An 18185-nucleotide genomic window follows, 5' to 3' on the forward strand; every position below is an offset into this window, starting at 1 on the left:
CCCCAGCTCTGGGCTTCTGGACTTGCTGTACCTTCTTCCCGAAGTGTTTGACTCCAGACCTTTTCACCGATGGCTCCTTGTCATCATTCAGATTTCAGCTCAAACATTAACACCAAGAGATACCCTCTCTACCCAACCAATCCAAAGCAGCTGCCCTACCTCTTGCCCTTCTCCCTACATTTCAACAATGTGTTGTTTTCTTGTGGTAAGTATCATTGTATACACTTTTACTCTTGTTCATTGTCTCCTCCAACTAGAATGCAAAATTTTTATGCAAACAGTGACTGTATCTGTCTTGTTTATTGCTGTTTGTGTAGTTCTTAGGACAGCATGCAGTAAGTGTTTAACAAATATTTATTAAATCAATGAATGAAACGCTTCAGAAATTGAGTGCTTATGGCTTTCCTTATCATCTGCTTCCCTTTATAGTCCAGGACTATTTTGAGATGTTACTTAGTCTTTCCAGCTCCTGCACACCCCTCACCTCAAAAAGCACTCCGGGGTTCTCCGTCTATCACATCAGTGGCATTGTTTGCCTTAGGGAAGATTAAGATTATTAGAGCGGTAATACAAAGAGAAGAAAGTAACAATAAGTTTTGGACTTTTTGAGTTTCTAAATGGATTTTTTAAAATTATACGCAGGCCCTTTTGAGTATCAGAGCTAAAGCCCTGAAGGAATTATAGCATAAAGTGTGTGGAAAAAGAATAGAAGAATCATTTTGTCCCATTATGGGGACAAAATAAACGTTGTCCCCGATGAACATTGTCGGCCAGCGGGGGTGAGGGTAGGACATGGTTAGAAGGAAAAGGAAGGGAGGAGGGGCGGATGGAGGCAGGGATGAGGGACGACTAGATGCTAGATGATAGTTGACAATGGTCCAGAGTGTACGCAGCTTCTCACTGGGCTGTGCCCTGAAAGACCAGGGAGTCTCTGACTAGAGGAGAGCAAAACTTCTTCATGCTGGTGAAAGTCCATAAGCTGGGGGAGAACCGCCCCCTGCCAGCTCAGAGCCACAGTCCTAAAGCAGAAAGGGGGTGTGGCATGTCTGTCAAAGCTGGATCTGAAATAGCCTTCAAAGTTTCATTAGAAGTAGCAAAATGAAGCTTACAGAATTTTCTGAGTTCCCAGGAAGAGTGGAAATGCTTGAAGGATACCTGGTGGACTTAAAGGGGCATGATAGTCAGGATTCAGATGGAGAAGGAACCCTGAGTTCTGTAATGAGAGGTCACTGCAGGGCCATGGACCATAGCAGCAGGACCATGGACAATAGCAGCAAATACACTGGGAAGTAAAGCTAATGGCCAGAGAGCAAGTGGCATCAGGTACCAGCAGCGAGTAGAAGGCAGTGAGTGGTAAATCTGATGTTTCCCCCTCATTCTTACTTCTTCATCCCTTTGATGGCATAAGCATGCCCCAAGCCCTGCTCTTTTTTTCCCCACCAAATATTAGAAGGTATCTGAACAGAATGGGAGATAGAGGAATGAATTCTTAATGTGCCCGAGTTTGTATCCAAAACATTTTGTTCTGATTTTGTGAGATCATACCAAAATGTCCAGATTATGTTTCCTTTTTCTTTTTTAATCAGGTGGAAATGAGGCTTGATGTATAAATTAGGATCACCTCAAAGAAACAACACTTTATTTTTTCACACTTGAGTTTGTGACATGAAATTTTTACCCATTACAGATATTTGAAGAGATGTTCGGATGCCTCAAAGAGAATGTGTGGGCAGAAGTTAGTTACATATGGTTGACTGGTTACCTGAGAGAGGTCACTGTCTCGCATCTAGCCATGGGCTGAGGTTTCTGAAACAGATCACAATACTACCTGAAACCTAGGCTTCAGGTCTAAAGTCAGACCTCAAATCTCTGCATCTAATTTTTACAACATGGTAACCTGAGGCAAGACATTTAAACTGGGAGCACCAGTTATCTCATCTATGAAAATGATACTGTCTTTAAAAAATTATTTAGGAATTAAATATATAACACATATAACTGTTTAGAATATTTTCTAATTCTAAATAAGAGCTCAAAATGGGAATTACTATTGTTTTCATAAGCAGGAATGATTGTTTTCTTTTTTTATTTTGGTCAAACTTGATGAATTCTTTTAAACATAAGCACTTTATAGTTTATAAATTTATACTTGTAGAAAGCAATATTTCTTTTAAGTATAGCAATTCACTGAGGAAGAATTAACCTGGAAGATACATTCATTCAGATTGTGAGTTAGTGAAATGCACATTAATTATCACATTATAAATTGTAGCATTTGTATTTTCATATTTAATTTAACCTGCTCTTAGAGGAAGAACAAAAGACAATAAACAAAAACATTCTCTGCTTCCATTCTTGTTATTAAATAGCAGCATCCACTTATGCAAAGAATTCACATCATCCATTGTAGACACCAAGTTCTAGAATTTGAAGAAAGCTTTAAGAGACTTCAGAAGTCATCTGGCTTAACTTTCACATTTTACACAGCAGAAAACTAAGGCCTAGGGCAGAAGTGACTTAGTTGGGATAAGTTGGCTGTTGGTAAGATTGGGAAGAAAAGTTATGACCAACCTAGATAGCATATTAAAAAGCAGAGACATTACTCTGCCAACAAAGGTCCGTCTAGTCAAGGCTATGGATTTTCCAGTGGTCATGTATGGATGTGAGAGTTGGACTGTGAAGAAAGCTGAGCACCGAAGAATTGATGCTTTTGAACTGTGGTGTTGGAGAAGATTCTTGAGAGTCCCTTGGACTGCAAGGACATCCAACCAGTCCATCCTAAAAGAGATCAGTCCTGGGTGTTCATTGGAAGGACTGATGCTGAAGCTGAAACTCCAGTACTTTGGCCACCTCATGCGAAGAGTTGACTCATTGGAAAAGACCATGATGCTGGGAGGGATTGGGGGCAGGAGGAGAAGGGGACAACAGAGGATGAGGTGGCTGATGGCATCATCGACTTGATGGGCATGAGTTTGAGTAAACTCTGGGAATTGGTGATGGACAGGGAGGCCTGGCATGCTGCGATTCATGGGGTCGCAAAGAGTCGGACATCACTGAATGATTGAACTGAACTGAAGATTGGGATGGGGCTTCCCTTGTGGCTCAGCTGGTAAAGAATCCACCTGCAATGCAAGAGACCTGGGTTCAATCCCTGGGTTAGGAAGATGCCCTGGAGATGGGAAAAATTGGGATAAGATCTATTAGTCAGTTTCCGCTGTGTAACAATCCATTCCAAAACTCAGTTGCTTAAAAAAGGTATATTTTTTGCTTACAAGCCTGCAGGTCAGTTGTGACCAGGCTGATTCAGGCTGGGTTCTGCTGGGCTTGGCTCCAAGCTTCTGGTTGGGTCCAGGTCTATTCCACATGGCTCTCACCCTTGTATCAGTAACTGCCAGAGGGATGTTATTCTTACAAGGGAGCACACGTATGTGGGGCAGCACGGGGTGGGGGTGGGGCAGGCACATAAACTTATGCTTCTTGAGACTTCATCCCAGGACTGGAACACTTAATATCTGCCCCAATTCCATCAGTTGAATCCAGTTACATGGGTTAAGCTCCAAAATCAATGGCTATGAAAAACATTCTCTATTCATTCTAGTGGAAAATCTTTCCAAGTCATATGGCCCAAGATGTGGATACGAAATTCTCATAAAGAGAGGGCGTGAGTGATTTCAGAGCCTCAATTTATCATAGGATTCCAGTCTTCAGATTTCCACATGATTTTTCTTCCCTTACATCATGTTCTAAGCAATTATTCAACCTAGTAAGAAAACTACCCAGTTGAAGAAGCTGTTTGATGTCGAATCACATAGAGTCAAACTTGGCAGTAAGTTATCAATATCACCTTTAGAGAAAGCAATCATAAAGCCTAGGAACAGTTATATAGAGAAAAATGAATAAAAAAATAATTGCTCATCAGCCAAGAATGCTTTCTACGTCTCATCTACAACGTTGAAACTCTCAGTAAGTTTTTCCTTCAGCAAAAAGGAATTTATAGCTTCAGTGCTATCAATTGTTTTTTAATTAAAAATGTATTGAGGTTCTCACGACTGAAGCACATAAACCAGACATGCCAATGCTTGGCACAGGAAGCCCAGAGTGTGGGTATAAATTATATCCAGGGTGACTGGGGTCTGGCCAGGAGACATTGCAACAATTCTGGGTTATACATTCTCTAAGTTAGAACTACTGAAATTCACATGCTTAGAATGTTTAAAACATCTATCACAGGTCTGCAAATGGATGGCTTTTCCATCCCATTAAGCCTTCTTCTTTCAGCAGTTTCAGATGCAAACCTTCCCTGGAACAAAGAGAGCTTGCACCCAGCAGGCTCTGCACTGGTCCTAGAATAGATAACCTGGAAGTTCTACAGAGTCCTGCACTAAAATACAAATCAGCAGCAAAAGCCTGACTGCAACACCTTCAATGACTTTGGTGACACTGAAGAGCGAAAGGATAAAACCTGATACAGGGCTTCCAGGATACACAAGTGGAACATAAGAATCCTCCATCCGTCCATTCATTCACTGACAACAATATCTGTTGAGATTTTGTTATAAACAGCCAGTCACTGAGTTAGGAGCTGAAGCTTGAGCCCAGGGAAGGAGCTGAGCTCCTGGCAAGAAGGGGAGAGCTGGGAACACAGCCAGCCAGCCAAGAGTGAAGTCTAAGGAGTGTGCAGGTATGCAGGTCTGTTTTCAAAGCACAAGGAGAAATTATGTCAAGTTCTCTTTGTCCTTATATGCAAAACATGATGAGGAAGTGATAAATATTTGCCTTTTGCCTGCAGCTAAGTGTAGGATTGATTTTGTTGAATCCAGGTATGCAAATTTTATAGACTATTATTTAAATGCTAAGGATTGTCAGTAGGTAAAGAAGAGTTACCTGTCCGTCTTCTACAGTAGATGCTAAAGGCTGTTGATTTCAGTAAGGAACAGAATAAAAAGCTGTCTTGAATGTGAGAAGGAAGATGCTCAGGATACCAGGTCAGGAAATGAGTTCATATATAGCAGAAAGCTCCCTACACAGAGAGTCATAGCTTTGAGAACTTCGATAACTTTCTTTCCCTTCCTGGGCATATATTTCCGAGTCTGCAAAATGAAAGGGTTGAGTCAGATGAACTACGAGTTATTTTCCAAATTCTTCTCAACTTGCTACCTATACAAAGTGGTCTCTACCTAATAGTCTCCCCACAGTGTGATTAAAAAGAGTACAAAATTTAGAGAGGGTCCCTTTGAATTTGAATCACAGCTTATACGTGACCTGGGGAAAACAGAACATCTCTGAATCCCACTTGGACTAAGAGGACTTAGATTTAAAAGGAGGAAACTAAAGATAACTTCTATCAAGTTGCCTCATGGGTGCTCAAGAACTGACGAAGCAAGAACTAGCCAGCTCAAAACTGGTAACACATGTGAGTTCTTGGTGATCTTTGAGAACAGCAGGGTTAACCACTGGGATTGAAGCAGGAAATAGACCCAATGCTTTTTGGACATACCACATGGCCCCTCCTTCACACAAGAGCTTTGGGCAATGAAAGACAGAAACAAGGAGCTGTATCTGACAGAACATAGAATTTGTCATCAGGCCCACTTCACCCCCAATACTACCTTGGATTGTAGCTTGGGACAATCCATTCATTCATTCACCAATCATTTACTGAGGGACTGCTGTGTTCCAGACACTGCTAAGTGGGCCCTAAAGCTACAGTGGTATATAATAATACTGTTTCTGCCTTCTGGGAAACCACCATTGAAATAAGGGGCAAGTAGGCTTATACTTACATTATTATGTGATCAGTGCCAAGACTGAAGTTAGCCCAAAGTACTCTGGGATTATAGAGTGGTTTTCTTCACTTAACAACAACAAAACAAGAATTCCTTTATTACAAGGTAAGATTATAAAGTAACCCAGAATAACCTTTACTGGATGTTTATTATTCCTAGTAAGTTACATACTCTCCTTAATATTCACAAGTAGTTGTGGTTTTCTTTCTTCTTTTTTTTCCCTTTCAGTTGTTGCTCCATTCTATGCATGCAGTAACTGAGGTATGGAAACTACACAGTTTTCTCCAGGTTACTCAGCCATTTAGTGGAAGAACTGGGATTGAAGCCAGTTCTGTGTGGCTCATCATATAGTAGCACCATGTCTTCTCTTTGATAACAGACTTAATAATTGTTTCCCAGCACCATGACACAGACATCACTAAAAGGTGTTTTTTTTTCCCTTAGTACCATAGGACCAGACCATGTGAAAGGTCAATTTAGGTTAAACTTCAGTGCCATGAGAGTTTTCTCAGATTAGGAGTGAGGGGGGAATCTGAGGAAAGAGGATAAGGGGATGTGACTTCAATTTAGTGAACATATTGATGGCTGTGCCTTCACTCCAGGAGGCCCCAGGTTACATTTACCAGTCATCTCCACTTTGAAAGACATGCTTCTCCAAGTCAGCGGGTCTGGTGCACGTTCAGTGCTAGAGCAGCTGCATTTTATCCCTTCCCTTCTGTACAAACTCTAAAAAAAAAATGAAAGAGTGTGCAGAGAAAGCCAAGTGCAAAACATAACTCAGAAATGGTAATGTAACAGGGCCCTCCACGGCTGCTGACTCGTTGCATTCGTAATGATTTTCTCCAAATAATGCAAACAATATTTTTCCTGAGAAATGAAATATGGGAGTGCCACATCCCACAGATGATGGGGGAGAACTCATAAAAGATTTTCATCTTTCCTTGTCAGGCTGCAGAAATGCAAACAGCCTCGTTCTCATTTTCTTTATGCCCTGGACTTCTAATTGAGGAAGCTGGCATCAATTATGCATGTGGATACCACTGGGGAAGGAACAAGAATAAATATTTGGGGGTATCATTAGCTAGAACATCACTTCATCTTTGTGTCACCTTGATTTCCCATATCGTGGTGCTTTAGATTAGAACGTATGGCAATAAGGTAGGTAATGAGAACAACAATTTTCTGAAACAACATTATAACTTTTCCCTCTTTATGGTCACATTTAGTTACAGTACATGCTGCCATTTAGGTGTAGAGCTTTATAAAAGCAAACCGCAGAGAGAAGAGAATTCAGGGGCAAGGGCCTAGCAAGTCTGAATGGCTGGGACCAAAGCCAACCCTGCAGATGGGATTTTGAGGGTGTGAACTAGTTAGCATTTGCTGCAGCAAAAATCCCAGCTTTGAAGAGGCTGATAGCATTTCCATGTTCCATGCAGACTGTGCGTGGCTATGAGTTGGCTGGGCTCAGCTTCACCTGTCTACTCAATCAGAAGCCAGGCTGAAGGAGAGACCACTCAATGTCGTGGTGGAAGACCCTAAGACCAGTGACTCAGGAGCATTTGCCACTTCTGCTTAGGAGTGCATGTTTCATATCCAGTCTCTATCAACTATCCAAAACAAGCCATAGTCTGAGTCTATCAACAAAATAGGGAGTCATAGTAAAGATGGAGATGTGTAATATACACTCATGGGGAGAGAGCAGAAAGTATGAACACTGCAGTCAACCACAGGGTGATGCCCTAACTACTGCGTCATTGCTGGGGAAACTCTGCTGAGGCAATGTAGTAACTCAGCAAGTGAGCAGAGAAGGTCACCATGAATGGGTGTGAAGGTGGATTTAGAGTTCACACAAAAACAAATTCAGCAAGCATCTCTCGAATACTAGTCCAAATACTAGGTCCTGTGCAATGCATTTTGGGGAATAATGATGAAGAAGATGATCTCAGTTTTGAAGAGATGATAGCCAGGCCAAGAGTTAATCAAACTAATGGCTAGTGTCGAAAAGTTTGATAGAGGGACAGAAAGGGGGAAAAAAGGAAAATTTAGTTACAGTGTTAGGTTCATGACATATATTGTCTCAATCTGCACAACCCTCTGAAGTAGGAATAACACAAATAATGCAAATAAGCAAACTTCAGTATCAGGCAGATTTAATGACCTGCCCACCTAAAAGGGGAAACTGGAGTTAAACAAAACTGGTGGGAATGGATTGGTAGAGCCATTCACTCTGCCAAAGAGATTAGCCAAGGAACCACACCACAGAAACGGTATTTCAGACAAACCCTGACATTTGAAAAGCATTTCAGCCAAAAGAAGAGGAAAGACAAGCAGAAGCTGCAGGCTGAGGACAGCATGGGCAAAGCCTGGGCTTCCTGAGACGTGGACCAGCAGGCCTCCTGTGTGGTATTAGCATAAGGTAGTATCAAGAAGGTAGTATTCAGACTGTGCAGTTGTGTATCATATTGAATATTTAAAACTTTTTCTGCAGGTAGTGGAACCCTTAAAGATTTCTAAGGAATGACTGATAAAATTTCAACTGTATCTTTAGAAAGATTATCTGGTACAAAGTCTCCAGAGGACAACTCAGGGACAGGCTGCCCAATCCTCTAAGATATCACACATTTCCCTAAATCTATGTGTCTCTTTGTGAAAGTATTACAGAAAGGAGGGAACTGTGTGTGTGTGTGTTTCTGAATTCAAGGCTTTATTTGCTACGATTGTAATACGTTTGCTTTTTAAGTATGAGGTAGAGCTGCTCACATAGATGGATATAAAGTAAACCAGGTTCCCAAATTCTTTAAAATGGCCTTGCCTGGGTCTTCATTCTTGTTCCATCAATGATCCAGATTAACTTTCCTAACTTCAGATTAACTTCTAAAGAATAGAGTCTATTGTGAAAATAAAACAAACACTTCCACGAGTTGACCATGCAAAATAATACACACACACACACACACACACACACATTTATCACAAAAACACAATTTAAAAGAGAAACACTAGTGAGAAGAGTCTCTGTGTTAAAAGAAGCAGGATTCTAAGGGGTTTTCCTTCTTTTTCAGCCAAACACCCTCCAGCAAGGACCTCAGGAATCTTAACCTTATCATCAACACCTAGTCCAAAGGTAGGCAACTATTTTTCCTTTGAATCTCTTTAGGGGAAAGATAAAGCTACCATTGAAAAGATAATTCAAAGGAAAACAATTGGGCAATGAATCATAATAATTTTTTCTGAGTCTAAGAATCCTTCATTTTCTAAATTTTCTTAGGCCCCTCCTCTCTGAATTTCCTGACTTGTAATATGGGAGTCACTATCCTTCACTCCACAGTTACCATCTACTTCAGTCTCTGCTTTATCAGAATAAATGTCAAGAACCATAGCTTACCCACTCACCAGAGGGCTGGCACTAGCCCCAGACTCCACGGTCTGTGCAGTCAGCTGTGCTGGACACAGCCTTGGCCAACAGTGGTCTGGTAGCCTCTACACAAGGCAGGAGCTAGTAGCTAACCAGGCTGGGTGCCAGGCCCATCTATCAACACACCCATCATAGGGGATCACTGCATTGCAATAGAAGGGTCTGTGCAGCCAATATAGGGGACACCCAGCATATAGCTCTGGTGACCAAAGAGGAATGTGCTGTTGGACCCAATAGGGTGTCTCCAACATAAGATGACTTTTCCAGATCAGGAACATAACCAACCTACCTAATACATAAAAAGTAAATACAGGAATTAGGAAAAGGTGGGAGCAGACTAATATGTTCCATATGAAATAACAAGATAAAATCCTAGAAGAAGAACTAAACAAAATGGAGATCAGCAGCCTACTTGATAAAGTTCAAGGTAATGATTGTTAAGATAGTCAATAAACTCAGAAGAATGCAGGAACAGAGTGAGAAGTTTAACATTTAAAGTGAATGGTGATAGGTACAAACTTATTGGGATTCCTAAGTGGCTCATGGTAAAGAATCCACCTGCCAATGCAAGAGACGCAGGTTGAGTCCCTGGGTCAAGAAGATCCTCTGGAGCAGGAAATTACAGCTCTCTCCATTATTCTTGCCCGTAGATGTTTGTGTTGATTCTGTATCTTGGCTATTATAAATAGAGCTGCAGTGAACATTGGAATTAGGTGTATCTTTTTGAATTATGCTTTTCTCAGGGTATATGCACAGAAGTGGAACTTCTGGGTCATATAAAGAATCTGCCTGAAAATGCAGGAGACTTGGGTTTGATCCCTGGATTGGAAATATCCCCTAGAGGAAAGCATGGCAACCCACTCCAGTATTCTTGCCTGGAGAATCCCCATGGACAGAGGAGCCTGGCGGGCTATAGTCCATGGGGTTGCAAAGAGTTGGACATGTCTGAGCGACTAAACACACACGTGGATTGTCTTGGGTAATACAGTCGTTTTGACAATATTGATTCTCCCAGTCTAAGAACATGGTATTTCTTTCCATCTGTTTGTGTCATCTTCAATTTCTTTCATTAGCATCTTTAGATTTTCAGAGTATAGGTGTTTTGTTCCCTTCAGTTCAGTTCAGTCATTCAGTCATGTCTGACTATTTGCAACCCCTTTGACTGCAGCATGCCCGGCTTCCCTGTCCATCACCAACTCCCAGAGCTTGCTTAAACTCATGTCCATGGAGTCGGTGATGTCATCCAACCATCTCATCCTCTATCATCCCCTTCTCCTCCTACCTTCAGTCTTTCCCAGCATCAGGGTCTTTTCAAATGAGTCAGTTCTTTGCATCAAATGGCCGAAGCAGTGGAGTTTCAGATTCATCATCAGTCCTTCCAATGAATATTCAGTACTGATTTCCTTTAGGATTGACTGGTTGGATAGCCTTGCTGTCTAAGGGACTCTCAAGAGTCTTCTCCAACACTACAGTTCAAAAGCATCAATTCTTTGGTGCTCAGCTTTCTTTATGGTCCAACTCTCACATCCACACACAACTACTGGAAAAACCATAGCTTTGACTAGATGGACCATTGTTGCAAAGTAACATCTCTGCTTTTTAATATGCTGTCTAGGTTTGTCATAGCTTTTCTTCCAAGGAGCAAGCATCTTTCCTTTTTTTAAAATTTTAATTGGAGGCTAATTAGTTCACAATATTGTGGTGGTTTTTGCCATACATTGACATAAATCAGCCAAGGGTGTACATGTGTCCCCCACCCTGAACCCCCCTTCCACCTCCCTCCCTATCCCATCCCTCTGGGCTGTCCCAATGCACTGGCTTTGAGTGCCCTGTTTCATGTATTGAACTTGGACTGGTCATCTGTTTCACATATGGTAATATACAGGTTTCAATACTATTCTCTCAAATCATCCCACCCTCACCTTCTCCCACAGAGTCCAAAAGTCTGTTCTTTATATCTGTGTCACTTTTGCTGTCTAGCATATAGGGTTGTCATTACGATCTTTCTTAATTCCATATATATGCATTAATATACTGTATTGGTGTTTTTTTCCTCCCGACTTACTTCACTCTGTACAATAGGCTCCAGTTTCATCCACCTCATTAGAACTGATTCAAATGTGTTCATTTTAATAGCTGAGTAATATTCCATTGTGCATATATGCCACAGTTTTCTTATCTATTTGTCTGCCAGTGGACATCTAGGTTGCTTCCATGTCCTGGCTATTATAAACAGTGTTGCGATGAACATTGGGGTAGACGTGGTTTTTTCAATTCTGGTTTCCTCAGTGTGTATGCCCAGCAGTGGGATTGGTGGGTCATATGGCAGTTTGATTTCCAGTTCTTTAAGGAATTTCTACACTGTTCTCCATAGTAGCTGTACTAGTTTGCATTCCCACCAACAGTGTAAAAGTGTTCCCTTTTCTCCACACCCTCTCCAGCATTTATTGTTTGTAGAATTTTAGATAGCAGCCTTTCTAACCAGTGTGAGATGGTACCTCATTGTGGTTTTGATTTGCATTTCTCTGATAATGAGTGATGTTGAGCATCTTTTTGTGTGTTTGTTAACCATCTGTATGTCTCCTTTGGAGAAATGTCTGTTTAGTTATTTGGCCAGTTTTTTGATTGGTTCATTTATTTTTCTGGTATTTAGCTGCATGAGCTGTTTGTATATTGTTGAGATAATTCTTTGTCCATTGCTTCATTTGTTATTATTTTCTCCCACCCTGAAGGCTGTCTTTTCACCTTGCTTATAGTTTCCTTCATTGTGAAAAAGCTTTTAAGTTTAATTAGGTCCCATTTGTTTATTTTTTCCTTTATTTCCATTACTTTTGGAGGTGGGTCATAAAGGATTTTGCTGTGTTTTATGTTAGAGAGTGTTTTGCTTGTGTTATTCTCTAGGAGTTTTATAGTTTCTGGTCTTAAATTTAGATCTTTAATCCATTTTTGAGTTTCTTTTTGTGTATGGTGCTAGAAAGTGGTCTAGTCTCATTCTTTTACAGATGGTTGACCAGTTTTCCCAGCACCACTTGTTAAAGAGATTGTCTTTTCTCCTTTGTATATTCTTGCCTCCTTTGTCAAAAATAAGGTGTCCATAGGTGTGTGGATTTATCTCTGGGCTTTTTATTTTGTTCCATTTATCTATATTCCTGTCTTTGTGCCAGTACCATACTGTCTTGATGACTGTAGCTCTGTAGTATAGTCTGAAGTCAGGCAGGTTGATTCCTCCATTTCCGTTTTTCTTTCTCAAGATTGTTTTGGCTATTCGAGATTTTTTGTATTTCTGTACAACTTGTGAAATTTTTTGTTCTAGTTCTGTGAAAAATACTATTGGTAACTTGATAGGGATTGCATTGACTCTATAGATTGCTTTGGGTAGTATGCTCATTTTCACTGTATTGATTCTTCTGACACATGGACGTGGTATATTTTTCCATCTATTTGTGTCACCTTTGATTTATTTCATCAGTGTTTTATAGTTTTCTATATATAGGTCTTCTGTTTCTTTAGGTAGATTTTTTCCTAAGTGTTTTATTCTTTTCATCAAAATGGTGAATGGGATTGTTTCCCTAATTTCTCTTTCTGTTTTATCATTTTTAATGTATAGGAATGTTAATTTATAGGGTTTCTGTGTATTAATTTTATATCCTGCAACTTTACTATATTCATTGATTAGCTCTAGTAATTTTCTGATAGTGTCTTTAGGGTTTTCTATGTAGAGGATCATATCATCTGCAAACAGTGAGAGTTTTACTTCTTCTTTTCCAATCTGGATTCCCTTTATTTCTTTTTCTTCCCTGATTGCTGTGGCTAAAACTTCCAAAACTATGTTGAAGAGTAGTGGTGAGAGTGGGGACCCTTGTCTTGTTCCTGACTTTAGGGGAAATGCTTTCAATTTTTCGCCATTGAGGACAATGTTTGCTGTGGGTTTATCATATATGACTTGTATTATATTTAGTTATGTTCTTTCTATGCCTACTTTCTGGAGAGTTTTTTTTTTTTTTTTAATCATAAATAGGTGTTGAATTTTGTCAAAGGCTTTCTCTACATCTACTGAGATAATCATATGATTTTTATCTTTCAGTTTGTTAATGTGGTGTGTCACACTGATTGATTTGTGAATAGTGAAGAATCCTTGCCCCTGTGATAAAGCCCACTTGGTCATGATGTATGATCTTTTTAATATGTTGTTGAATTCTGTTTGCTAGAATTTTGTTGAGGATTTTTGCATCTATGTTCATCAGTGATATTGGCCTGTCGTTTTCTTTCTTTTTTTTTTTTGTGGCATCTTTGTCTGGTTTTGGTATTAGGGTGATGGTGGCCTCTTAGAATGAGTTTGGGAGTTTACCTTCCTCCCGAAGAGGAAGAGTTTGAGTAGGATAGGTGTTAGCTCTTCTCTAAATTTTTGGTAGAATTCACCTGTGAAGCCATCTGGTCCTGGGCTTTTGTTTGTTGGAAGAGTTTTCATTACAGTTTTGATTTCTGTGCTTGTAGTGGGTCTGTTAAGATTTCCTATTTCTTCCTGGTTCAATTTTGAAAGGCTATACTTTTCTAAGAATTCATCCATTTCTTCCAAGTTGTCCATTTTATTGGTATATAGTTGCTGATAGTAGTTTCTTATGATCCTTTGTATGTCTATGTTGTCTGTTGTGATTTCTCCATTTTCAATTCTAATTTTGTTGATTTTATTCTTTTAACTTTTTTTCTTGATGAGTCTGGCTAGTGGTTTTTCTATTTTATTTAACCTCTCAAAGATCCAGCTTTTGGTTTTGTTGATTTTGCTATTGTCTCCTTTGTTTCTTTTTCATTTATTTCTGCCTTAAATTTTATGATTTCTTTCCTTCTACTAAGCCTGGGGTTCTTCATTTCTTCTTTTTCTAGTTGCTTTAGGTATAAAGTTATGTTATTTATTTGATTTTTCTCTTGTTTCTTGAGGTAAGCTTGTAATGCTATGAACCTTCCCCTTACCACTGCTTTTACTGCATCCCATAGGTTTTGGGTTTTGGGTTTTCATTATCATTTTCTTCTATGCATATTTTTATTTCCTTTTTTATTCCTTCCATGATTTGTTGGTTATTCAGAAGCAAGTTATTTAGCCTCCATATGTTTGTATTTTTAATAGTTTTTCTCCTGTATTTGACATCTAATCTTACCACATTGTGAACAGAAAAGATGGCAAGTGTCTTTTAATTTCATGGCTGCAGTCATCATTTCCAGTGATTTTGGAGCCCAAGAAAATAAAGTCTGTCACTGTTTCCATTGTTTCTCCATTTATTTGCCCTGAAGTGATGGGACCTGATCCCATGATCTTAGTTTTCTGAATGTTGAGTTTTCAGCCAGTTTTTTCACTCGCCTCTTTCACTTTCATCAAGAGGCTCTTCAGTTCCTCTTTGCTTTCTGCTGTAAGGGTGGTTTCATCTGCATATCTGAGGTTATTGATATTGCTCCCAGCAATTTTGATTCCAGCTTGTGCTTCATCCAGCCTGACATATTGCATGACGTACTCTGCACATAAGTTAAACAAGCAGGATGACAATATACAACCTTGACATACTCCTTTCCCAATTTGGAACCAGTCTGTTCTTCCATGTCTGGTTCTATCTCTTGCTTCTTGGCCTGCATACACACTTCTCAGTAGGCAGGGTAGATTGTCTGGTATTCCCATTTCTTTAAGAATTTTCCACAGTTTTTTGTGATCTACACAGTCAAAGGCTTTGTCATGTCAATAAAGTAAAAGTAGATGTTTATCTGGAACTCTATCACTTTTTCTATGATCCAATGGATGTTGGCAATTTGATCTCTGGTTCCTCTGCCTTTTCTAAATCCAGCTTGAACATCTGGAAGTTCTGGGTTCATGTAGTGTTGAAGCCTCACTTGGAGAATTTGGAGCTTTATTTTGCTAGTGTGTGAGTTGAGTTCAACTGTGCTATAGTTAGACAGCATATTAAAAAGCAGAGATATTACTTTTTCAACAAAGGTTCATCTAGTCAAGGCTACGGTTTTTCAACTGGTCATGTATGGATGTGAGAGTTGGACTATAAAGAAAGCTAAGCACTGAAGAATTGATGCTTTTGAACTGTGGTGTTGGAGGAGACTCTTGAGAGTCCCTTGGACTGCAAGGACATCCAGCCAGTCCATCCTAAAGGAAATTAGTCCTGGGTGTTCGTTGGAAGGATTGATGTTGAAGCTGAAACTCTAATACTTTGGCCACCTGATGCCAAGAGCTGACTCATTTGAAAAGACTCTGATACTGGGGAAGATTGAGGGCAGGAGGAGAAGGGGACAACAGAGGATGAGATGGTTGGATAGCATCACCGACTCAATGGACATGAGTTTGGGTAAATTCTGGGAGTTGGTGATGGACAGCGAGGCCTGGCATGCTGCAGTTCATGGGGTCACAAAGAGTTGGACACGACTGAGTGACTGAAATGAACTGAACTGTGCCATAGTTTGAACAATCTTTGCCATTGCCTTTCTTTGGGATTGGAATGAAAACTGACATTTTTCAGTCCTGTGGCCACTGCTGAGTTTTCCAAATATGCTGGCATATTGAGTGCAGCACTTTCACAGCATCATCTTTTAAGATTTGAAATAGCTCAACTGGAATTCCATCACCTCCACAAGCTTTGTTCATAGTGATGCTTCCTAAGGCCCACCTGACTTCACATTCCAGGATGTCTGGCTCTGGGTGAGTGATCACACAATCATGGTTATCTGGGTCATGAAGATATTTTTTGTATAGTTCTTCTGTGTATTCTGGCCACCTCTTTTTATTATCTTTTGCTTCTGTTAGGTCCTTAATGTTTCTGTCCTTATTCTGCCCATCTTTGCATGAAATGTTCCCTTGGTATCTCTAATTTTCTTGAAGAGATCTCTAGTCTTTCCCATTCTATTGCTTTCCTCTCTTTCTTTGCACTGATCACTAAGGACGGCTTTCTTATCTCTCCTTGCTATTCTTTGGAACTTTGCATGCAGATGGATATAGATTTCCTTTTCTCCTTTGCCTTTCTCTTCTCTTCTTTTCTCAGATATCTGTAAGTCCTCCTCAGACAATCATTTTGCCTTTTTGCATTTCTTCTTCTTGGGGATGGTTTTGATTACAGCCTCTTGTACAATGTTACAAACCTCCATCCATTCTTAAGGCACTCTAACTATCAGATCTAATCCCTTGAATCTATTTGTCTCCTTAGGTAAGTTTATTCCTAGGTATTTTATTCATTTTGAATAACCCACACACCTATGGTAAATTAAATTATGACAAAGGAGGCAAGACTATACAATGGAGGAATGATGATCTCTTCAATAAATGGTGCTGGGAAAACTGGACAGCTACATGTCAAAGAATAAAATTAGAGCTTTCTTTAACACCATACACAAAAATAAACTTGAATTAGATTAAAGACCTAAATGTGAGACCAGACACTATGAAACTCTTAGAGGACAACATAGGCAGAACACTCTCTGACATAAATTGCAGCAATATCTTTTTCAATCTGTCTCCTAGAGTAAAGGAAATAAAAACAAAAATAAACAAATGGGACCTAATTAAACTCAAAAGTTTTTGCAGAGCAAAGGAAATCATAAACAAAATGAAAAAATGACCCACAGAATGGAAGAAAATATTTGTAAATGATGCAAATCCCAACAAGGGATTAGTCTCCAAAATTTACAAACAACCCATGTGGCTTAATATCACCAAAACAAACAACCCAATCAAAAGTGGGCAGAAGACCTAAACAGACATTTCTCTAAAGATATACAGATGGCCAAGAGGCATATGAAAAGACATTCCATGTTATTAGATAAATGCAAATCAAAACTACAGTGAAATATCACCTCACACCAATCAGAACAAATATCATCAAAAAAATCCACAAACTAAAAATGCTGGAAAGGACTGGTAGAGAAGGGAACCCACCTACACTATTCATGGGAATGTGAATTAGGACAGCCACTGTGGAGAAAAGCATGGAGATTCCTTAAAAAAACTAAGAATAGAGCTACCACATGACCCTGCAGTTCTACTTCTGGACATATATATGGAGAAAAACATGGTCTGAAAGGATACATGTACCACAATGTTCATTTCAGCACTATTTACAATAGCCAAGGCATGGAAGCAACCTAAATATTCATCAACAGGGAAATGGAAAAAAGATGATGTGGTACATGTATACAATGGCATACTATTCAGCCATTAAAAAGAATGAAATAATGCCATTTGCAATAACACAGATGGACCTAGAGATTGCCATGTTGAGTGAAGAAAGTCAGACAGAGAAAGAGAAATATTGTATGGTATCACTTATATACAGACTCTTAAAAAAATAGACAAGTGAAAATATTTACAAAACAGAAACAGACTCAGACTTGGAGAGCAAATTTATGGTTACGGGGGAGGGATGGTGGGTGGGAGGGATAGTAAGGGAGTTTGAGATTGACATGTACGCCTTGCTATATTTAAAAATTGACATGTACACACTGCTATATTTATAACTGAATCACTTTGCTGTACAGCTGAAATGATCACAACTTTGTTAATCAACTATATGCCAATATAAGATTAAAAGTAAATTAATCAATTAAATAAACCTTAGCCTACATGGAGGACTTGATAAAAAATTGGATTGCTAGGCTCCACTCCCTGGAGTTTCTGCTTCAGGTAGTCTGGGATGGGTCTCAAGAATACGCATTTATAGCAAGTCCAGGTGAAGCTAATGGACTAGTCCCCCACATGTTGAGAGTCATAGGTCACTGACTCCACCCTCTCCTGGTGTCTTCTATAAATCAATGCAGAATGTAGGGGAGGGTAAGTGCTCTGAGGTGGGAGAGCCTCATTGCCTTTTAGGCCTGGGCCTGAATTCTTCCTCTTTCCCTAGTTATCCAAGTAATCTTGGACAAAGCACTTAACCTCCCTGGGATTCAGTTTTCAAACTTTAAAAAATAGCAACTATAATATCTCTCAAGTGTTTTTACTAAGGAAT

This window comes from Dama dama, chromosome 14 (assembly GCF_033118175.1).
Source record: "Dama dama isolate Ldn47 chromosome 14, ASM3311817v1, whole genome shotgun sequence".
NCBI classification, from domain to species: domain Eukaryota; kingdom Metazoa; phylum Chordata; class Mammalia; order Artiodactyla; family Cervidae; genus Dama; species Dama dama.